Raw genomic sequence first — 24,606 nt, 5'->3', positions numbered from 1 at the left:
GCAGTGTACGTGGCAATCAGCCCCTTTAAATCCTTCTGACATGAAGTACATCAGCCCATCTGTAGTCATTGATACACAGCTGCTGGGTGTCCCAAGTAATCAAAAGGAGCGGATATATCACTTCCTCAATTTAATCCTCAAATGGGATCTAAAACAATTGGGAAAATGCATATCCCCCCAACATGTTAATATATATTTAACAATCGATGCTTTAAATTATAAATTTTGCTTTATTGATTTCTTGTCATTTCTTTCCTTTTTTCTGCAATAACTTACAAACATCCACTCATTCTGGATCCCAAATCTTTCTTTGTAGGAAAAGCTAGAAAAATCTTACTGGCTCTTCATCATGGGGGTAGCAAGCTCGGGTTTAACTTTATCCTTTGGATAGGCTTGCTATCCTCCGTTCACATCAAGAACAGCCCGAATGTATAGGGATTATACCATACAAACAGGGTAGACAAACCTAGGGGTTTATTCGAGATAAAATTATCCAAGCAGGGTAGCCAATTCCAGGAACATCTTATCCAAGGAACATGCTTACAAGTAATTCAAGCAAAGCCAGTGTTGCAGATCTGAAAATGTAGAAAAAAACCTTGCTAATCTATCTACTCGCTTATGTTCACAGGAAAAAAAAAAAGATATCCTCCATTAATCCTAAAATGTAGGATACCCTCCATCAATCCAAAACTGCTTTACAGAATTCATAAGCAGAAAAGCCCTCTACCCAAATGCTAAAACTGGCAAAATCGGTGACGATCAATGGCAGAGGTCCCCCCCTGATGCAGTACTCAAACCCTACAATTTCACAATTAATTGCAGCAAAAAAATGATAAATATCGACTTCGTTACCGTATGATGCGGGGGAGCTTGAAACCGATAATTTAAACAGTTGAGGGAAGGGTTGTTTCCAGATTTGAAGGCATTAGAACATTGAAACCATCTGCAGCAGTCGATATCAGCATTCCTGGAATCTGAGCATGCCAGTGTAATTCCTTCAAGTCTTTCTGACCCTGTTATTCAGTAATCAAAGAACAATTTAAAAGCTATTCTAACATAAGAAAGCGAAGAAGATGAATCTCATGACAATTACTCAAAAAAGAAAAAGATTAAACACCTGATGAACAAAGAGAAGCTGAGGGGGTAAATCATCTGGGGCATTCACTTGCTCTTTCATCTTAGCTTTGAATTCAGCCTCTTCTTCCTCATCTCTTTCCAACGAAAGGTCCCAGACACTGATAACGCAACCAAAACAAACTTTTAAAAAAAAAAACAATAATGCACAGTTATCATTCAATTGGACATGTTTCTCAAAGAAGTCCTACGTTAGTTGATTGTCAGATGATGAAACTGCCAAAGTGGATGGCTCATGTGGACTCCATTCAATTGATGTGATAGGATGCTTATGGTATTCAAAATGAGCCACACGAGGTTCTTCCTGCATGAGGAAAAAAACGCAAGCATGCATTATCTTAACCATATTCAACGAATCCTAAACATGAAATTGTAGAACATGACTGGCGTATGAAATAAGAAACAAAAAGTATCACAAAAATGAAAATGCCATAGATCAAATATCATCAATGATTAGTCAAACCGACGTGATCGAAAAGTTTTTAGGATAGTATGAAGCACTTTTTGGTCTCAGGCTTCTCATCTGGAATAATGCATACTAAAAAAAGCACAAAAAGATACAACTAAACAGTGGATCCAAGAAAAAGATCATTGAAAAGAGAAACAGTGTAAATCCTAAAAAGTCTCAACAGAAAAGCAAAACAATATTATATAAGTCTCATTTCTCTCCTACCTCATATATTAAACCCTATGTTTAATGCCCCTCTCATCTGAATTTTCATCCGAATAAATTAGATTTCCAAAATATTCCCAATAAGTTTTTTAAAAGTACATGCCAAATCTACCACTATTTACAGTAATTAATAAGGGATTTGCTATCGTCCATCGCAGAAGGCATTTCGCAGATGCTCTGTCGCATGTCAGAACAGCCACAGAGGCTCAATTTTCAGAAGATTTTGTCATCATTCATAAGGTGGCTGCTTTGACATGCAACACAGCATCTGCGAAATGCCTTTTGCGATGAACGCTAGCAAATCCCAACTAACAAACTGTAATTAACAAACCAGTATTCTTCTACTCATATAAATGTCACCCATTTAGCACCAAATCTAAACCCTATGTATTGAATTGATGGTAATCCTCCATGACAATTCTCAACTCATATGTTCCAACATGAGGCAGCGGTAATAATCTGATGTTAGGCTAGATTCTGGGAATGCATACACAAATCACCCTGTCTTATTGCCACGATCTTTACGCTGATTTTTTTTAACTCAGATATTTGCATTAGTCCCTCCTTGGGAAGAATACATACTCGACTTAAGGCTTCAAATACAAACATCACTAGGTTGATGGCTCATAACTCTTTCATTTTAAAATAATAACCCTCTTTTGAAAGTATAGGAGAGTACATTTAAGCCTGTTTCACTTTAGGAGATTAAAATACCTCTTTCATTTCAAAATAATAAGTCCCTCCTTGGGACAGCTCACACAAATCAGCCTCTTATTTCTTCTTCTTCTTTTTCTTTGATGTATAGGAGATTACATTTACATCAAGAAAGTATCAAATTCTGATTCACATAACTGTCCTGTCAACCAAAGAAAAAGAATTTGTCCAACACATTCCTTGCAAGAATGTATATGCATATAAAACACTACATTCAACAACAGTGCTGTGACGTAAATGTACAAGTATTTTATCACATCCATGCATAATCCTAATTATAAAAATTGGAATTCGTAAAACATTTCCAACTGTAGAAAGTAACCTTAGAAATGTATCCAGCATGTTATATTGTTGCTTATTGCAAAAAACGCAAAAGGGAGCACCACATTCATACCTTTATCAATCTAAGATCACGAATAGAAAAGGTACCATCATCACTTCCAGAAGCTATCATACAGCTAGCCAGCCTTCAAAATCATGAAAGTACAAAATAAAGAAAAATCAAATGAAACAAAAGAAGGCATGCCAGTACAAATATAAATAGTTTTACTTACCGGTTCCATGAGATAACATTGACATCTGCATTGTGTGCTTTTACAGAAAGTACTGGCGATTTCCCTATACGGGTATCCCATATTGCAATTTTTCCATCCACTGAACAAGAGGCAAAGACATCGGCTTCTGTAGGACTCCACTACATGGGCAAAAGTAGAAAGTATAATCACTAATTGTATCTACTAGAATAAAAGTTCCATAAATAACTTTAACCACAATAAATATTTAGGAATCAAGTTTCTGGGCAGAATACGGACTTGTAGATCTTCAACACTAGCAGAATGTCCAACAAATGGCTTGCTATCTATATTCCATGTTCCAGCAGATGAAGGTTCCCACAGGTGAATACAATTCTTGCAATCACCTTCGAAAACAAAACAAGTTCCCACAATGCCTTACAAATGTTTTCCTTACATTAACAATTTTATTTTATTTTTGAATGGTTTCCTTACATTACAATTAAAACATCTAAAATCTTCAAGAAAGAAATGCGGCTAGATAAACGTATCTTATAAAAAAACATACCAGAGACAAGCCTTCCAGTGGCAACAGGACTCCAGTCTATCGCATAGCCCTCATCTTTGTGCCCATTAAATTTCACTAATGGATCCTGGGAAAATATTGTAGTAGCCCCCATACTCACCTCTGTTTCAGATTCTGCTAAGACATTTAGATGAGAGGTGAAGTCCCAAACCTGCACAAAAAACTCAATGTGTATAATCCATGTTGCATTTTTTTTTTTGGAAAATGATAGCCAATTTATTAATAGAAAGACCGAGGTGGTCAACTTACAAAGAAAGATACATCCTCGAGAGGAGAAGATACAAAAATAAAAAGAGAAATTGAGGAAGAGAGTCAAAGAGACTCCCTGTCTAGCTAGACGGACGGCCACTTGGTTAGCAGAGCGGCGGATACAAGCAAAAAAAAAAAGGTCATGGGAGTTCCTATGAAAGACACGCATAATATTTTTTATGAAATACAAATAAAAAAAACATTATATTTTGAGTTGTTGTTCGATTAAATATTATTTATTCCGAAAAAGGCATCAAATATATGTTAATTCTATGAGGCAAATAAATACAGGAATTTCTAGATGATTTAAAAAAAGCCCAACCTGCACATGACCAGTATCAGCCTATGTTGCACATATATGAGGCATCTGGGTCATTGAGCGTATGCGATTTACGCATCCTTCATGTGCCACCTTCCGTAACTGTTACAAAGTAATGTGAAAGGCATAGGAAGAAAGCCTAGTGGAAAAACATTGTGTAAAGAAAAATGTAAACAATTACTAGAATCAAAATGTGAACCTATGTAGTACATTTAATTGCAGACTTCCTGGAATATGATATTAAACAGAATCTTGCCTGCAAAATAGGGGGCTCAGATTTGCCATTCCCACCACCATCATCTTCTTCATCGCTACTGCTATCACTATCCATGTCAGTGCCATTATCAGCAGATGGTGGCACTAAATCACGCCTTTTTCCAGATATTTTAGACAACTTAAAAATTGCAATCGAGTTCCAGGAAGCTTTCTCAGCCTGTAAAACAAGACTTTCAATCTCAATGGGAAGTGCCAATGTAATAAATAGTTGGCTACTAATAATTCTGTATGACTTCCTGTTTGGGGAAAAGAGAACTAAATAAAAGAAGAGGAGCGATATAGTGAGGTATATCTGACTGGAGATAGAAAAGAGAGAACAGCCCACCCAGTCAAAACTGAAATCATAGAGGCAGCCCTCCATACATAATCAGTGAAGGTTCTGATAATTTTCCCAGTCAGACAAATCTCACTGAAGAGAAATAGTATGTATGTAATGAGGGATCATCCCAAACCTAAGGAATACAGGAATACATAATTCTGTACCAACAGTTAACAATTATCAGAAGTATGTTGATGCATCAACAAGTTAAAGCACTGAGCATCAGACTTGATAAAATTTTCAAAGTAAAACAGATAAAGGCAAGAAATACAATATATTAAGAGAGACCTCATAAAGAGAAAAAGAAAAAAGCCATTTCAAAAGAGAGAGAGAGAGAGAGAGAGAAAAGCTGTGAAAATCATTACATGATGGGGATAGATATCCCAAGAGACATCACGGTCAAAACAGCACTCCCTCTTCAGACGGACTCAGAAATCTCACTTTCTTTCCCACGGACATGATAAAAGAAAATCTCAAGTGCAGCAGATCAAGCACTTTTCCAATACATCCACTAATCTCAAAACTCCTTATATTACACAGAATGGACCTGATTTGCTTAATCCCTTAAACAACTACCTCGGTTCAGCTCATTTTAAGAACTCCTTCAAGTGAAAATTTCCATCTATCAAAAAACTTCATTATATGCATTCATCTCCATTATCTATAGTGAAATGTTTCTTCCAAAACATGTCAGTTGCAATCAAAAAGTGAATGTTTCTGTCAAAATATTCACAGATGCAAACGAGTGGGAGACTACACAGCTTCTAATAATCCTGTGCAACTTTGAGGTAAGAATTTTGCTCTCTATGATTTAGATTTCTGATCATATTCCATATTTTGTACTGCAGGATGGTACTTTATCTTGTATTGTATACTATCATACTATGATCTAAATCTACTGCCTACTTCATATTTCATCACAATTGACTGCAAATAGTGCCATTCAAAAAAAATTGACTGCGAATAGTTGGACTTACTGCATGATTTTTATGTCATTTTCATCTGAAAAATATATCTTTCCATTTTTTATATTTTAGTAATTTTCCAAGCAGGGATGAACAATTCATGAATGCAGCTCAGTTTCAACACACCCCAAATCACACCGTACAGCCAGTTATCAGCCACTGCCCACTGTTACTGAGGCAGACACATAAACCATGTACCCCCCACACATTCTCCCCAAGTTCTTATATAGTTAGTCTTAGTTGTCAACTTCATTTCGTTTAGGATGAAATGTTTCATTCCGTCCGGAATACTGGAACAGAACACCCACAATTTTGTTTCGCACCGAAACAGGACGAAACACCATGTTTCAGCTGAAACGGTTACATTTACTTAATATTTACATGAAATAGGGGAATATTCCCATTCGGATTTATTAAAAATAGTTTCATGACCCAATTCTATAAGGATGAAAAGTCAACTTTCCAGTTCTAATACAAAATTCGACCTTTTTCGGTCATTTTGGACCGGTCAAAATCTTAACGTCCAAACAATGAGGTATTTTTTCAATTTTAAAAGTTCATGAATTCTATCGTGTCTAAACATTATTAAATCCCAAAAAGTCTGGTAAAAAAATCTCATAATTTAGTCTCTAAAATTTTTTTATCTGATCGGGCACTGATCAATAAAGGCTATTTCAGCTAACATTGATTTTCCTTTAAGTAAATGTTGGATCTTTAGTATTTACAACCTTGATGTGATGATGGTTTTGGCTGCATTGGATGACCTTGTTGTCCCAATTTTTAGCAATTTTTTATTTTTTGATTTTTTTAAAGATTTTAAACCATTAAAAAAAATTTCTTCAATCGCAGCGTCTCTTCCATAACGAAACGTCGAAACGTTCCGTTCAACTAACCAAAGTGAAACGGCAAACGAATTACAATCAATAACTAAGGTTATAGGTGTCTTTTATCGTCGGAATCTTATGTGGTTGCTTATTCTGCTTGGCTTAATTAATGATTGTTAAGACAGTACCACTAAAAAAGGATTGTTAAAATAGTATAGTGGCCGCACTAGAGATTATGGTAAAAGAACATTTTCTTCTTTTTTGTATAGTTACCAACAGCTTTTTATTGGACGAAAAGCAAAGAGAAAATGACCGATCTGGTCAAGAAAGAAAAAGAAAGGAGCAAAGAGAATATCAGGAAGGGTCTCCAAAGGGGAAAAGATCATGAACTACATGATCCTCTCCGATCACCTCGACACAGGCAAAACTATCAGCATCCTCGTTTGTCGGCCAATAGGTGTGCTGAAAACAAGGCGTCTGACCCTCAATATGATCCAAAATCTCCTCCTTCGCAATGGAAATCCTTCACGGGAAAGTTCTCCCTCCATCACCCAACAAATCATATTAAGAGAGTCATCCTCAGCAATCATATTATTGAGAGCAGTGTGGTTGACAAGCATGATGTCTTTCGGGTATGAACACTTCAGATGTATTAAATCTATCACACTGACGTACCTTGAAAATGCCCATTTAACCGAGTTTTTAGCTTAAGAAAGCCCAGGGGAGCGAACCATTCATGGGACAGGTGGTCCCTCTAGAGCGAGTTAGCATGGGTCACATCTCAAGAGGAGTGAAGAGTAAGTCTTTGTCACTCCCCTAAACTCTTTCAACCCTAATGCCCAACTCATCATAGTAGAGAAAAGAACATGTCCAATAGCGCACGCCAATCTAGAGATCCATTGTATCTTGTAAAGGCAGATCATCCAAGACAAGGCCATCACATGAGGGGGAGCTAAATCTTCCACACCATCTCTTGGCAGAGGCATGGGAACCAAAATGCTCATCTAACTGACAAAAGAAAGATCTCACAAAAAATCCCACACCTTTGGTCTTGATCTGTCCACAAGAAAGATTTATGGACACAAATGAAGAAATTCAAGAGTACATTTATGGCTTTCAACATGTGTGGAGGTCCGCCAAAGGAGACTGTGACCTGCTATTCCATTTAGGGGTATTCAGGCTCCGCCAGAAAAAAATTTGACCTCCTCCTTAGGAACGCTCACCATTCCAATATTTACTTGCTTGTAGTGGTATTTTTGTTGCTTCTTGTTTGCTACTTGTACTTTGGACAACTAGGTCCTTCTTGGCTCTTAATAATAATTTCATTACCCTTTAAAAAAAATTGGGAACGGTCCCTATTTTCTTTTCAGTTTGCAAGCTTCTATTTCATCTCCCTGAATCATTTCACTTTTTTACGAGCAATACATATCACAGGTGAAAGTATTTTATGCTGGTTTTTCAAAAAGGTTTCACATGTCCGTTTTTTTCCTTTTTCTTTTTTTCATTTTCTCATCATAGAATCTTGTTTACATCCAAACCATAGGAATCGTCTGACAAAAAATATCTTAAAGTTTGGTTTTTGTAACCTCCGAAGTATGGATACGCCTCCATTCTCCTTCAAGTACACAACAGATTGGAATCCACTACTTGAATTTGCCTTCTTATATGCAACCAATATATTAGTGAATCAGATATGTATAACGCGATGACCAAAAAAACCCAACAAACAAGGTATGAGGAAGCTGAGTGTGTGGAAGAGAGTACGTACAAGTGGCTGAAACAAACTTACCCACATAATTAGACAAAACTACACCAAAAATCAATTAATCTCTAAATTTTAAGAATCATGGCAGAAAATATAAATCTGAATGACATTTATGCCGACAAAAAGAAATGAACAAGTACCAAAATGTGACTACACATGTAGACGCCTAACCAAAGTATCCAAGTAGGAAGTACTTGTCTCACATGTTGGGAAAGAATTAAACGTTACGAAGTTTCTAATTGTCCTTAACTTTTTTCAGTGGAGATCAAATTTCAAGCTCATATTTTGACTCAATATTTCTCTTGCTTCTCTAACTCCCCCTGGAAACAATTACGGAGCAAACCAGATTCCAGACTACTTCAAAGTTCCAACCCCCCTCTGATTCTCTAACATAATAAAATTATAAAATACATCCAGCTTAGCTTTTTCAAAATTAGTTGAGTTCTTCGGTTCTTCCACATAGCGGAGTTATTGAAACTTGGGCCAGAGATGCCACCTCTTTTATATTTGTGAGTATCCTTCAAAGCAACTAACCATTGTCTCAGAAGGCCGTAATGGATCAGTAACAATGACATCTAGGTTGTTTCTGCATCCCTTCCAATTAGGCAAGCTACCCCCACAAAATAGTTCCCAACAACCAAAAAGAATATCTATTGGCCAAAATCAAGTGAGTATTCAATAAACTGGCTGTGAAATGTGATTTAATCACTAAACATATTTGCATAACTCAGAAAAGCAGATTGTTCTTAAAAGTAGTCTACTTATCTGGGTAACTCAGAAAACCAGATTGGATTACTCTAAATAATAATTAAGCAATCAAATTGCCTCATTGAGTAGCCCGGATAAAAATAATCAAGTATTTGAAAACCTGATTGAGCACTCCAAGATATCAATTGGGTAATTGAAAAACTCAGGTAAAAAACTCAAAAAGTAAATAAATAAAATGCAGTAAAGCTAGTTCCCATAGATCAATTAAAAAATGAAAATTCCAAAATAAGAAACAGTGCAGCTCACCTGAGTCCCGGCGACACAGTACACAGTATGAGGAAACTCCGTCCGAACCAATCCCAACGAATCACGAACTGAGTCAAAACTGCAAAATCAAGGTGTATATCAGAAGAGAAATAAAAAAAGATGAAAAATAAGAAATTACTTATACCTTAAACAGGGCCAACCAATATGGAAGGCGTGAAGAGAATTGTACACAGATGGGTCGCACTGAAGCTCTTCTCCCTCTTCTAATTTGTCTACACCTGGTTGCCAAACCTATACAAAAATATGCAAGGTATTGGAATGAAAAAATCGTAAAGGGCAAAAAACAAAAAAACAAAATTTTAAAAGTGTGATTGTGGAGAATGATTTGTTTTGTTTTCTACCTTGGCAGGGTTGGAGGGCATGGAAGTTCCTTCTTCCTTTTTGGGGCCCTGCAGAGACAATCCAAAACCCTAAGTGCTCAAACAAACAAAAGAAATAAAAATTGAAAGTACTTGCAAGTGAACAAAAATGATAAGCTAATCTACCTTGTCTTTCCTCTTGAGCTTCTTCGGGTTCTTGAGACTACGAACCATCTTGAGAGAGAGAGAGCGAGAGAAAGAGAGAGAGAGAGAGAGGAGCTTCTGTCTCTGTTAGGGTTTCACACAGGAATATCTCACGAGCACGAAGACATACTTCTCACCGTGTATATTGGATTCCCACGGTTAGCGCTGGAATTGGAATATCATTCTGCTCTGATGCTTATTAGGGTTCGTTCCAATGGGCGTAAATTATTTCTAAGAAAAGCATTTACTGTGATTGGAACGGACCCAAGGGTTTTTACCTTTCTTATCCCAAAAGAGTACCTTGATATATTTGCCAAAAACAGTAATTTAGGAAATGGTTTGAGCTCAAGCGCAAATAACTTATCTCAGAACTAGGGTGGGTGCCTATGTTGTTTTGGTTACGTTAGATATTGATTCCCGTTTGGTTGCCGGAATTTTTTTGGTTCTTGGGATTTTTGTGGAGCTAAAAACTCCCCGGGATATTGGTGGGAAAAAAACTCTTTGGAAGTATCCTGGTAAAATAAAAATCCCATGTTTGGTTGACCGGACTATAGTGTTTGGTTGCTTGAACTGTTGGGAAGAAAAAAAATCTTCTGCAAGCTTATTTTTGTTTCCTAGTTCTCACTACAACATCACAAGTCACATAAGCTAGCCCTTAGGATTAGGAAAATCAACAAAAAGTAGAATTTTTTGCACACATGGCACATTCTCAATATTGGGCTCTCCCATCTGTCTAACTCTCGGTCACGATATCATTTTTCCAAGGATATTTTAATTTCTTTACGAGTCAAAAAAATCTACCATGTTATTTTTTGTGACAGATCAATGGCATGGCTGGATTTGCAACATTCACTCAAATGTGATGATTCTATTTGTAAATTCTCAAACTAGAAGACTGCATGTTTTGTAAGTAAAGCAAAATAGAAGATTTCTTTTGCGAAAACCCATGAGAAACATGAAAGTAATCATTCTGCCCAGCTTGGAATTAAAATTTTATTAGGACTTTTTTTAATTGAATTTTTTAATTTTATTTTTTTTGTGTAGGATCGGAATATTCAAATAGGATTTCGATTTCAATTCCTGCTTGCGCCAATCCAAATGCATCCTAAGAGGTCCCACATCATACTTTTCTTACCATAATCCGCAATCAGAGCAAGCAAGTTCGCCCTTATATACATTGTACTTCTTTTAAGTTTAATTTTGAGTACAATAATCCGTTTTAGATCTCAAAATCCAAAACAAACAGGGCCATTTTATTTCAGTTCGAAGTTGTTTGATTTGTTCAATTGACTTAACTAATTTAATTGTTGTTAACAAAACTATATTATTCCCCGGTGTAGGGCCTTGAGCTCAATTGGTCAAGGCTATGTCCTTCAACCTTGAGGATGGAGGTTCAATCCCAGCTTAATTACTAGGGGAAAAAAACAATGTAATGTTTCTTAAAGAAAAATGCTTAGGAATTGGTTGATATTTTCTTTCCAAATAATCAATGTGATCGGATCAAGTCTATGATCTGATCGGAAGACACAAGTCTGACCTATTGTTGTTTGCCTTACCTCGGTCGGATGATCCTAATCCCTTGATCTATTAGTCCTCACTTTAGGTTTCCGTCAAGAAAAGCTGACCACCGATTTTTGTAGACTTCTGAACAGAAACTACAAGCCCATCCAAATGCTCTTGGGTCCACTGAAATGACGGTGGAACCCACTGCTTAGCTGAGCAATGAGTCGAGACTTGGCTTTAGCAGATTGTGTGGTGGCCATGTAGGGACCACGTAAATGTCTCTACATGTCTCAATCGGGTCGGGCTGCACTCCAATTTCAATAGCGAACACAATTCTAGAGATCCTAGGATATAGAATGTAAGCCTTCTTTTAAAATATAAAGTCATGAATGCCTCCTTTCACATAAAAACGCCCTTACACACAGCCCGTTTGGATACATGGATTTTATAATCTAAGTTTGTAAATTCTAATCTTGATTCTATGAGCTAAAACTTTGATTTCATAAGCTAAAATCTAGATTTAAAATATTGGATTTTACAATCCTCGATTATAAAATCCATGCATCCAAACAGGTTCAAAATCTTATCTTTTGAATGGCCCAATCTTATCTTTTGAATAACCTATTGAGAACCTTCACATAAAAGAAAGTGTCTTCTGAACATTTTTTTTACTCTTAAAATAAGAATATTATAAAAAAAGATCTTACAATTGCCATGTCCATCTCAAACCTCTTCTCAAAACTGTTATCAGTGTTTGTGACGGTGAGGTAACAGCTCTCGTGTTATGGTTTTAAATTTCCACCAAAACCAACATGAAACAACCAAAATGTTTCTATTTTCAACCCCGCAGAAACCGAAATTCAAACGACCAAAATACACAAACCAAAAACGCAAGTGTGATACCAGTATGCTATATCAATATTATTACACAATTATATTTATGCAAATTACCTGCCGAATGTGGTGCATCTATTATGTATAAATATTTATGGGGATTTGTTAGTGTCCATTGCAGAAGGCATTTCGCGGATGGTCTGTTGCATCTGACAGCCGCCACCTCGTGAATGAAGACAAAATCAGATGAAAAGTGAGCCTATATGGCTACTCTCAGATGCAACAGACCATCCGCGAAATGCCTTTTGCGATGGACGCTAGCAAATCTCATATTTATATGAACTACATATGAAATTTGCTACGTGCTAAATTAACATGCATGTGCAACAGTGCATGTCACTGGGTGTTTGATTTTTTTAAAATCATTATGGATGGTTGATGCAATCCAAAAATTAGCAATAAATTTTGAGGATGACTATTTTAGGAAGATTCATAAGTGGAAGTTTCACAAGTGAAAAATACAGAAAGTTTTTGTGAATAAGGAGGTGTTTTGGCGGAATGGAAACCATATAAGCTTACATGATTTTGAGATATGGGAAACTTACATTCTTGGAAAGCTTGTAAGATTACAAGCTTTGAGATTTAGCAAGTTTCAAGATTTTGAAAATATGATTTTCTATTCCCTTAAGCATTTTGTTTCCTAAAAGGTTATCATTTTCTAATTTAGCTATTTACTAGATTTGACAGGCTCTAGTTGCTTTTCTTATTTGTAGCTAGTTTTTAGCTAAAGAAACTTTAATATTTTACATAGATATGTCAATATCATTTTTAGCTACTTTTTAGATTTTGGAAATCTTGAAAATCTTTTAGAGATGTAATAAAAGAGATGGAAAATTGGAGTTGGGGGAGTTTTTGATATTGAACGTGAGATTTTGTACGAGTTCTTCTTGTTACTTGTTCTTTCTTGGTTCTTATTTGATCTTGATATTTGGGAAGGGCCAGATTAGTATCAGAGCAACTTCGTTTCCTGTGGTTGGCGACAGATTGATCAGGCCACCGAAAGAAGAGGCGCTCATATCGTTCCGATGGCGGAGATTGACACACGAGACAAACTAGCCATGCTTCGAAGACAAGTAAAAGACTTGACGGCCCGGATTCTTCACTTGTAAACTTCTGGCCAAGATGAAGAAACTGAAGAGGAAGATGAAACCCGCCTAAACCCTTTCCATGACAGGGTGCAAATGGAGGCTTCAGTGAACCCGTGTGAAAGAGACAACTGCAGTTGGGTATACGGAATGAAAATAGAGATGCCCGAGTTCCATGGTGGATTGTCTGTGGAAGAGTTATTGGATTGGTTACACACGGTGGAAAGAATATTCGAGTTCAAAGGGGTTCCAAACCACAAGCAAGTCCAACTTTTGGCTTTGAAGCTGAGGGGACGAGCCTCGGCATGGTGGACACAATTGGAAGTGAGACGATCCCGTCATGGAAAATCCAAAATCAATACTTGGGAAAAGATGAAGAAAAAAGTGAAGAAAGTCTTCCTCCCTGTTAGATGTCCTCAGTTTCTTTATCAAACTCTACAAAATCGAGAAGGCAAGCAATTGCTTGTTGATATAGACATAGAAGGTCAAGATGAACCTGTCTATGATGAGTACGGGGATGAAGATGAAATAGTGGAACTACGACCCATTTATGACGAGGACAAGGATGAAATAGTATAACTACAAGGAGTTGTTGGGGAAGCCTCGGTCATTCGAAAAGAAATGATTTCGCTTCAAGACAATTTTGTCAACTATTTTAGAAACAATATTTTCCATTCTACATGTGCGGTATCCAGGAAAATTTGCTCGTTTGCTGTCGATAGTGGAAGCTGTGAGAGCATCCTATCAGAGTCTCTCGCGTCCAAGTTGCAAATCGACATATCAAACCATTGAAAGCCCTACAATCTTGTATGGTTGAAACGAGGAAGGAAGGGTGATTCGTCGAAGGACACTGTATCGAATTCGATGGCGAATTCTTCTCAACAGGGGTGACTGATGCAATCCAAAAATTAGCAATAAATTTTGAGGATGGCTATTTTAAGAAGATTTATAAGTGGAACTTTCACAAGTGGAAAATACATAATGTTTTTGTGAATAAGGAGGTGTTTTGGCGGAATGGAAACTTGCTAAGCTTATATGATTTTGAGATATGGGAAACTTACATTCTTGGAAAGCTTGCAAGATTACAAGCTTTGAGATTTAGCAAGTTTCAAGATTTTGAAAATATGATTTTCTATTCTCTTAAGTATTTTATTTCCTAAAATGTTATCATTTTCTAATTTAGCTATTTACTAGATTTGATAGACTCTAGTTGCTTTTCTTATTTATGTAGCTAGTTTTTAGGTAAAGAAAATTTAATATTTTAGATAGATATGCCAATATCATTTTTTGCTACTTTTTAGATTTTGTAAATCTTTTGGAAATATTTTAGAGATGTGATAAAAGAGATGGAAGATTGGAGTTGGGGAGTTTTTGAGATTGAACGTGAGATTTCATACGAGTTCTTCTTGTTACTTGTTCTTTCTTGGTTTTTGTTTGATCTTGGTATTTGGGTTGCGCCAATGGTAGTCTTGTTGATGTGATGGTTTCCAAGTGTGTATTTGTGTTTATTCCAAGGTTGCCAGAACAGGAATCGAAAGCGGGAATCGAAGGTTCCCAGGGAAGAATCCTGCTAAAGGTTGCCAGAGCGGGAATCGAAACGGAAATCGAAAGCGGGAATCGAAGGCTCCCAGGGAAGAATCCTGCTTCCTTGGTTTATTCTAACATTTTCTATAATTCTGTCTATCATTTTGCATACGTTTCAATACATATCCCTTAATTTATAATATTCCCAGCCAAATTTCCAACTAAAAACCGAATAGATCTGTTTCCGTGGCGAATGAAACTGAAACCGAAATTTAAAACCAAGAAGCTTCAGAGATGCATTTGGCGGTAGAGTTTGTGAGAGTATGTATGAGACATGTGCCAAAGGCTGTTGGCATACACTGATCTAGTGAAGACCAATAAATTCAAATAAAGAGTTTCGTCCTGCTACTCCCCAACCATTGAACTTCTCCAGATGTTAAAGATATTCATTTGTTGACCAAGGGATGCTTGATCATCTATTTAATGACAATCAAAGGAGAGAAGAAAATGCTTGAATATTTTTGTTTTTAGTATGAAATCGCTCGAGCTAATCTCACAATAAACTTGACAAAGATAGGGAGTGAATTATCTGATTTCCAATGAACATTTTCCCTTCCTCGTGAGATGTGTAGGCCTTTTCCTTATTCCCTTTTTGGAATGCAAGAAAAACATTTTTAATGGGCAAGCAGGGGTTATGCAGGACCCCGACCAGATATATTGATAAGAATATTCCATATACCTAGGCATGTTGGAAGGGTGCCAATATCGTTATATCAGTCAATATCTCCATATTTAAAACCATGGCTATACAGGTGCTTGTCACTTGCCTATTTAAATCCATCGGAGGCCATATCCTTTCGACCTTGCATCCATTGTAAAAAGGCGGAGTGCATCTATCATCACCTTCTTAGATATAAGAAAATTCAACTTCAATTATCATACCTAATTTAAGGGCGTCTATATTCTACACTATTACAATAAGATCAAATCTTGTAACACTTGACCGTTAATTTGATTGGAGTGGATTTAGTTAGATTAGATTAGGGAACTGAATTAGATTAGGATAGTCTTATTTTATTGTTGTATTTATATCTCCTTGTTTATCCCTTAAGTTCTCTATAAAAACACTGTTAGCCTGATGGCTAACATCTAAGATTAGTAGAAAATCTTTCCTTTATCATGGTATAAGCGCTCCTGATGGTGAAATTCATTTTCTGGTGGACAGCTAACCCAGTATTTAATTTAACTATTTATACAAGATCTGATCTTATTCTTATATGTGCCGCTCACATTTTAACATGAGGAAAGTGTAGCTAATCGATCGAGTAGCTAACTTAGCTCCTCCGTCGGCTTAAAATATATTGGGCCGACATTCTTTGGGTGATCCAAACCATTCATTTGATGGGCCCTCACATAGATAGGGTGGGCCAAGAAAATCAGCTCCATCGGATCATCCCAACCCTTCAAACTATGGAGGCAAAAACTGGACAAAGTTGTGAAGGTTTATACACGTCCATTTTTGCCTTCACAAATTGTAGGGTTGGGATGATCCTATGGAGCTGATTTTTTTGGCACACCTTATCTATGTGAGGGCCCATCAAATGAATGGTTTGCATCACCCAAACAATGTGTGTACCCACTGTATTTTAAGCCAACGGAGTAGCTAAGAGTAGCTACACGATCAAGTAGCTAAGTTAGCTACTCGATCGTAGGGGTGTTCAATCGGTTATAACCGAACTGAATAATCGAAATTGATAACCGAAATAATTTAGGTTATCAAATTTTGGAAAGCGAAACTGAACCGAATTTTACGACAACCGAACCGTACAGATTAAAAATTCGGAATAGTGATAGAAAGAGACAAAAAAAATCTATGTGGACAGTTTGATCTGAGGGCTATGATCAATCTATCGAAACGGGTTTTTAGGCACAGCCTATTGAAGTTGTGATCAATCAAATGGACGGTTTGGATCATCCTACGAAGTGCCCATACACCATTTTTTGAAAAAATAATGTTTTATTTTCGGTTAATTTTGGTTATTCGGTTAATTGAATTTTTTTTCCCGAGATAACCGAAACCGAATAATTGAATTAACCAAAAATAAAAACCGAACCGAATTAGCAAAAAACCGAACTGAACCAACCGAATCAATTCGATTTGGTTATTCGGTTAAAACCGAATAATGAAACCCCTACTCCATCGCGTAGCTACACTTTTCTCTTTAACATACCTAAAGCGACTATCTTTGCAAATGTTTAATCTATACCTAAAGTAACTACCAGAAAGAAAATTCCTAATTAAACTAAAAGCATTGGTACACTAATTTTCAAAGTTGATTGATTAATGTGGACCTTCCACCCTCACATATCTAACACGTGTTTTACATGAACTTAGGGCATGTATGGATTGCAGGAAAAATATTTCTGACAAAAAAAAATTAGGAAAATTTTATCCATTACACGGATTTAGAGGATAATAATATGGTTTTGGCTTATTTAGAGGGGTATCATCATAAATTGAATGTCCCTCTGAGTAAAACTTAAGCCCCAAATTTCCTGATTTCCAATTTCCATTGTTTGATGACACGTGAATAAAATAACTTGAACCAGCTGATTTTCCATTGTGTAATTACATGGAAAAAATAACTGGTTCTAGTTATTATTATTTTCATTTGTAATCAAACAATGGAAAATTAGAACATTTGGGAAAAAATTCAAGTTATTTTTTTGAAAAATTAACTGATTTTTTATGTTTCATTATGCATGAAAAAAATAATATTATAACTGGAATGTTCAAGTAATTTTTTTCATGTGTAATGAAACAATGGAAAATCAGTAAATTTCTAATTTTCTTACTTTCTTGGAATCGAATATGACCCTTATAACCAAATGCCGTGCCCTAATTTTCAAGGCGAAAGTAGACTAGTCACCTGTCCAAAAAGGTTAAAGACGTAATTTCGACAGATAACCTCAGGGTTCACACGTGTTAGTATGAGGTTCTCATTTTTCGCAGCTAATCTATCTATATCGAGTTGGTCTGAGGTTTTAATTTTCTACGTCAGCTGCTGAGCTGGAAACATCAGAGCTTATCTATCCACACGCCGAACACGTTATATTGTTATAAAGAATTTCATAGAAAACACTTTGAAGACGGGATTTCGTTTGGAAAATAAAAATGGGATAGACATGACCGTTGATCAGACCTTTTTAAAGGTATATTTATTGCTTTTATGGGAATTTGAACCTTCTTTTGTCTTTTACTGGACGTGGCTCATTTGACTGATGCCCGTTTTTTTTTTTCCAAAACGGATTCCCGTTTTCCTTGCAAATCTCATAAATAAATATCATTTAAGTGAAGTTCACGTTCCCGTTCGGTTCACGTTCACGTTCACGTCACGTGCCCCTTCACGAGGTTTTGCTGAATGCCTTTGCCGTTGGAAACGAGGGAATTTATATGCTGACATGTGTCCTGAGTGACAGCGGCGATGCCAGAAATTTTGCACAAGGGAGGCAAAAATTATAGTAATTTTTTTTTTCTATATTAGGGATGATTGGAAAGGGAGGGCATATTTTTTAAAAAGGGGTAAGTATAAAAAAATATTAAAAAATAAAGGTATTTTTTTTCCCAAAAAATTAAGGGGGGCAATTGTCCCCCTTCCCTTTCAAGTGCCATCGCCCCTGCGTGTGAGTGATCCAGGATCGGCCACGCGGCAGGTGTGACCCTATATTTTTTTTCTTTTCGGGTCATTTTTTGCCCACCTACAAAGCGTGAAAGACGAGCTGGTTTCTGTGAGAATGGTTCACTGCTTGAGGATAAACTCAACCTCAAACGTTTTTCATGCGTTTAGAACTTAACTGATAACGTTAAAGGGGTGGATTTTATCCCGAGGGAGGTGCGGGAGGGGGGATATCACTTCCCAATAACTAATGCGAAGTATTAAAATAAGGGAAATGATATATCTGCCCCTATTTTTTTACTTAGGACAGCTCAATCTAGTGTAAAAGCGTAGCCATAAAGTCATCTCATAAATACACTAGATAGGGATGTCCCGAGTAAAAATAGGGGCGACTATATCACTTCCATTAAAAAAAAAAGAAAAAAAAGAAAGGAGTTTCTTTGTTAGCTCTGTGAGAGTGGGTTCAGCTCGGCTCCCATTTCTCTTGCTCGTGTCCTTTTGCACACAGGGATGTTTCAGTAATTTACCGTAAATAAATAAATAAAAGATGCTAATAAAAAAAGTCACTTTTAGGCTCTTTACTAAAAGACCATAACTTCTGCCCGTCCATATGATCAGACCATTGATCTTTACCGCAAACATAAGCCGACCAAATGCCGTCCATAACACCCTGATCGGATGATCACAGGTCCCTTGATCGCTCAAGCCTTGTTTAGGATTGCCAAAAAAAATGCTAAACCGTTGATTTTTGTGTTACTCTACCTTACACATGGGATCACTGCTATGTGGGTCCCATCAGGACGTTCAACAAGATCAGCAATCTTGATCTCGATTGTGGGTAGAGCCATGCAAATCACACTCCACTTTGTGATTCTAACAAAAGGCTAGTAGTTTGTATTGAGTCAAAACCAAGATGATGGGATGCTATGTGTAGCAGGTGCTTTACAAGCCCAATAATGGTTTTTATGATGAAAAGTAGTAGAGACACCAATTGTGAGATCCCACATTGAAAGAGGAGGGAAAGATTATGGGCTATATATGTTTGGACACCCTCTTCCTGAGTAGATGTGTTTTTAGAGGAGTGGGCACCGCGGAGTGGGTCGGGCACGGTTAGTGCTACTGGAAAAAAAAAAAAAACTGGGATGGTGGAAAAGTCCAGAATTGGACAATATTTACACAGTGGGGACGGGGCGTGACATAATGGTAACAGAGGGGACTTCCCTAGTACATTGTGCCAGCGATGACTCTGGGCCCCAAGGGGGATTGTGAGATCCCACATCAGAAGAGGAGGGAAAGATTCCGGGCTACATATATGTGGACTCCATCTCTCTGTAGACACATTTTCAGCATCTCCAGGGGTCGGGCACGGTTAGTGCTTCTGGAAAATAAAACCGGGAGGGTGGAAAGACCCAGAACTGGACAATATTTACACAGTGGGGTCGAGGCGTGACACCAATAGAAGATCTTCAAAGTGACGGTGAAATAAGCCAATGTGGAGATTTTTGGTTTAGTGTTATTTTCGAAGGTTGGTTAAATTGCTTTCCAAGTAACCTAGTTGGACTAGGGGAAAGAGAGAATGATGTTGGAGAAAAGTTGTCATACATTAGTAAAATTTGTGATAAAAAGTGTTGGGAATGTTACTGCTAGTGTCGATGCTTACCACCTGTATTTGTGTATAGACGAGAGGAACAAAGTGAAGAAAAAATTTCACGTGAGAGACCATAAGGCTCTGTTCACTTGTTGTCCCGGGAAAGGGAAAGAAAGGAAAGTAAGCAAAATTTTCTCGGAAATCCTTATTTCTCGCCGTTCGCTTCCTTTCTCGGGAAAGTCGAATTAAGGATGTGGAAAAGCAAAACAATTACATGGAAAATCTACTTTCCCACATATTCATGATTTTCCTTTCTCGCAAAATCGCGCAAAATCGGTGGGAAAACAAAAATCACTTGCCCACGGGAAAATATTACGGGCTACTCATCGCGTGTATCTCTCCTCTCCAAACCCTCCCTCGGCGAAACCCTCGACGAACCCGCCGGCTACATCATCTTCTCCGGCGAGCTCCACCTCCGGCGAACACTAGAAAGGTTGGTGCTCGTTTCCCTCTCTCTCATTTGCTTTTTTTTTCGCCCAATCTCGCCATTCCCTCTCATTTTTTCATTTTCTGCAAGAAATGACTAACCTAGGGTTCGGATTTGGGTTTTTTTCGTTTGGGGTTGGGTTTCTTATGAACGAAATAAGGTTTTGAGTTTTTTTCTCTTCTGTGTGTTCAGATCTACATCAATACTCATTTTCATGGAGTTTTTTCATTTGATGTGTGTTCAGATCTACATTTCAGGAGTTGTGTTTTTACATATTTTTCAGCCATTTCTTGACGTTTTTTCATGGCTGGTAGTTGTTTCATGTGGGTTTATTCAAAGAAGTAATTGTTTGGAAAAGAGTTGAAGTTTTCATTGTTTCATGTGGGTTTTTTCATTTTGGATTGTTTAATTGTTTCATGTGCGTTTTTCCATGAATGCTAGTTTTTTCATGTCTGAGTGGGTTTTTCATGTAATTGTTTTGCTATGTGAAAAAACCCAATTGTTTTGCTATGTGAAAAACCCAATTGTTATGTGAAAAACCCAATTGTTTTTTCATGTCTGAGTGGGTTTTTCATGTAATTGTGGGTTTTTCATGTCTGAGTGGGTTTTTTCACATGAATCCATGAATCCATGTGAAAAAACAATTACATGAAAAACAATTGGGTTTTTTTCCATCTTCACTCTTTTCCATTGCTTAAAATAGTGAAAAGGCTATGGCATTTAGCAATTTCATGGCCTGGCCATAAACATCATTGATGAAACTATTGGTTTCAGAGACATAGTTATTATCTGGTTGATATTGGACATAAACATCATTGATGAAACTATTGGTTTCAGAGACATAGTTATTATCTGGTTGACAAAGAACCTTCAATGCATTGGTGGCAACAAGTTCCTTTTTTTCTTCTACTATTATGAATGATATTAGTCTCTTATCTAGTAATAATTGCTGTATTGGTTTTTTACTACAATGTAAATGGGAATGAGGCTAACTAAAGTTGTTGAAATTTCCCTTGCTTCTTATATGAAATATCATGGATAGTTTTGCAATTAGCTTATATGATTCTCCAAATTGGAATTTGTACAGACAAACATTCTACCTTTAGTTGTTGTCCTCAACTTTATAGAATACTAAATTGACCCATGTATTGGTTATTCCTGTGAAAACTTGGTGATAGGTTCATGTTTAAAAGCGATAGGTTCATGTTTAAAAGCTAAATTAGTGAAAAGGCTATGGCATTTAGCAATTTCATGGAATGGCAAGGGCAGTAGGGAAACTCTCTGTTTTGCTTTTCTGTGTGTTGGGATTTGTCAGTATTGTCTTTAGTATTCTATTTTTCTTATGGTTGTTGATGCTAGCTGATAGGGAGGTCCAGATTTATGAATCTATGTCGATTTCATTGCTGCTGTGAAGATCATTCCTTTATGTTGGAGACCCAATGCTCACATTATTATTCGATCCATTCTTTATTTTTGGTATCTCATTTCAGTGCATTAGTTTCCTCAAGATCTCAAGGTTCGTAGGTACCGCTTGAATTTTGATTCTGCATTTTGATTATCTTTGATATTTTCAGACGTAACTTGTCATTTTCTTCGGCCGTTATTTGTCCATAAATTAAGAGGAAAGTATATTAAAAACATGAAGAAAATGCTATTATGTTATGTGTTGTTTAGCATTTAATGCCCAAAAAAAAAATCGTGTGCAAAATATGTTTAATATGGGTTTCTGCATATTTTCCCTTGCTTTCTGGGCAAGTGAACAACGAGAAAAAAACTTTCCTGCATATTTTCCCTCGCTTTCTGGGCAAGTGAACAGCGAGAAAGCAAGAGAAAATCACAGTTTCTTTTCCTTTCCTTTCCTTTTTGCCATGTCAGATTCCTTTCCTTTCTTTTCCTTTCCTTTCCCGGGAAAACAAGTGAACAGAGCCTAAGGGAAGACATAAGTGGCGAGAAAGATCGAGAGGGGCTTTACACGGAAAACAGGAACAATCTATGTTTGCCCTTGTGGAGTGAGCGAGGGAGAGAGAACACATGAGTCAACTCACATTGACTAAGTCCGATGATGAATGGACACCTCGGTGGTAATTAAGTTTAATGCTAACAACACTTATTTGTTTAATTTATCTTGGTAGGACCGACCCTATAAGGATTCATTTCAATATTCACAATATAAAGTAGGAAGGAAGGAAAATAGATTCATGTTTCTTTACTTTCCTTTTTCTCCTGATCTGAGAGAAAGTCCAGTCGTAAAAAAGAGCTTAGATTTAGAAAATTTATAGCTGACAGACAAGGTGTTACGGCAACACAAATAAAAAAATAAAAAATAGAAAAATCATTGTTGTCCTTCCATCATTTTCAAAACCAGTGCTGTAATCTCTTGCAGATCTTCACGTATGAATTCCCAAAACTCCGAAGGCGCAGCTATGGTGCAAGATCGATGGCTCCGATACGACTTGTTATGTTCCTAATTGGCCGTAACAAAGATAGTTTTGTTGAAGACACCGCCAAGGATCATCTTGATTTCATTCAACCATTTGATCATTTCATCTTTTTTAAGTGGCTTAATGAAAAATCTTATTTCCTTTCAACTTTGATCACAATGAAATTTAAAGGCGGAGTTCGAAGGATCACGGCCATTATGATTTGGGACCCCGGCGGATTAAAGTATTTTATTCGATAATTCGACCTTGTCCTCAAGGTAATTTGTAAGGGGGAGGAATGATATGTGCACGTGTTAGTGGGGTTAGTTATGTGGTTATGTGTTATGTGTATTAGGTTGTGGATGTTAGTTGCTGTCTATGTGTTATGTTGTAAGTGGGTTAGTGGTCTAAAATTACCTTTATGCTTTTATTTAAGTTTGGTGTATGCTTGTTTTTAAGTTTGGTGTTTTAATGGCAGGAGGAGGAAGATAAATTACATCAAACAAATGAGACTTGTTTAGGAGAGTCATGGTTTCTCTCGATTTGAACCACTTGGAGGTCTGGTTGCCTCAAATCAACCATCCCCTCAACTTTTTGTTTTCTTTATTTAATTCTGTTACAGCCAATTAGGCACGCAACACAAGGACTATCATGTGAATAGCAAATTTCAACCAAACAATGCTAGGAAAAGTAAAACATGTCTAAGCTTGAGGGTAAAACATTCGATGGGCCCGATCACATCCGCATGGCACATTCAAACCTACAAAGTGGTAGTTAGGAAATAGCATAAATGACAAGGTCATTTTAATATTTTTCTTCTGATAAAAGGTTTAGAAAAGTAGAGTAAGATGTGGTGGGGAAAGTTATGATAAAATATCACAGCCTTTTTGTGTGAGATTTTGCATATTATCTACTCGAAAAGAATATCTTGAATTAGAAAATCGAAATAAAGCAGAAAAAGAACGACCAAGGGGATATAAAATCAGATGCACGAATCAAGAGAAACTTGGATCAAACTTACAAAACCAAGAAAATATGTTGAAAAGGATTGCATGGCGCAACAAACATAAAAAAAAAAAGTGAGAGAAGAGAGATACAAGAGCGACAAGTTACCAGAAGTAGTATAGTTCATTGAAAAGATATTTGCTTTTTCAATTGAGATCTGATGATTCTTTGAATCAGAGAATGATTAATAATATCACAGTATCTTGTCTCCTGCTTACACTAATAGATCCAAGGGAAATTGCTATACCATCTATTCAAAGAGGAGAAGTGAGATGATTATTTGATTGAAAGATCATATCTTTTAATTAAAGTGCAAGACTATGAAGGCACATGAGCCTCCTCCACGTTGAAAATATGACATTGCTTTTCTGCCATAGCAAGAATATCTCAGTTAGAAAGTCCTCTAGTATTGGGGGATGAATCTACACTTGGGGCCTCCCACGTGAGATCATTTTCACAATAAAGCATGGTAATTGAAGAGTCTAGATCAAGTACTACTGGACCTTCGAACGTTAATGAACATAATTTGGGGACAACTGGATCCGACCA

At 36.8% G+C, this 24,606-nt stretch overlaps 1 pseudogene across 1 annotated transcript; it reads right to left on the bottom strand.

The window, feature by feature from the left end:
* Nucleotides 1-457: 457 nt before the first annotated feature.
* LOC143890495 (protein HEAT STRESS TOLERANT DWD 1-like) lies at nucleotides 458-10,165 on the bottom strand (annotated as a pseudogene). The gene is made up of 13 exons (XR_013255191.1): nucleotides 9,857-10,165; nucleotides 9,713-9,760; nucleotides 9,496-9,602; nucleotides 9,351-9,429; nucleotides 4,444-4,620; nucleotides 4,191-4,289; nucleotides 3,602-3,770; nucleotides 3,334-3,440; nucleotides 3,076-3,215; nucleotides 2,916-2,988; nucleotides 1,326-1,438; nucleotides 1,118-1,235; nucleotides 458-1,013 (listed from the first exon to the last, which is right to left on the bottom strand). The product of XR_013255191.1 is annotated as a protein HEAT STRESS TOLERANT DWD 1-like (transcript).
* Nucleotides 10,166-24,606: the final 14,441 nt, after the last annotated feature.

This window comes from Tasmannia lanceolata, unplaced genomic scaffold (assembly GCF_043159265.1).
Source record: "Tasmannia lanceolata isolate RefF3 unplaced genomic scaffold, GAP_Taslan_0.1 ptg000013l, whole genome shotgun sequence".
Lineage (NCBI taxonomy): Eukaryota > Viridiplantae > Streptophyta > Magnoliopsida > Canellales > Winteraceae > Tasmannia > Tasmannia lanceolata.
This window is presented reverse-complemented; position numbering and strand designations above follow the sequence as displayed.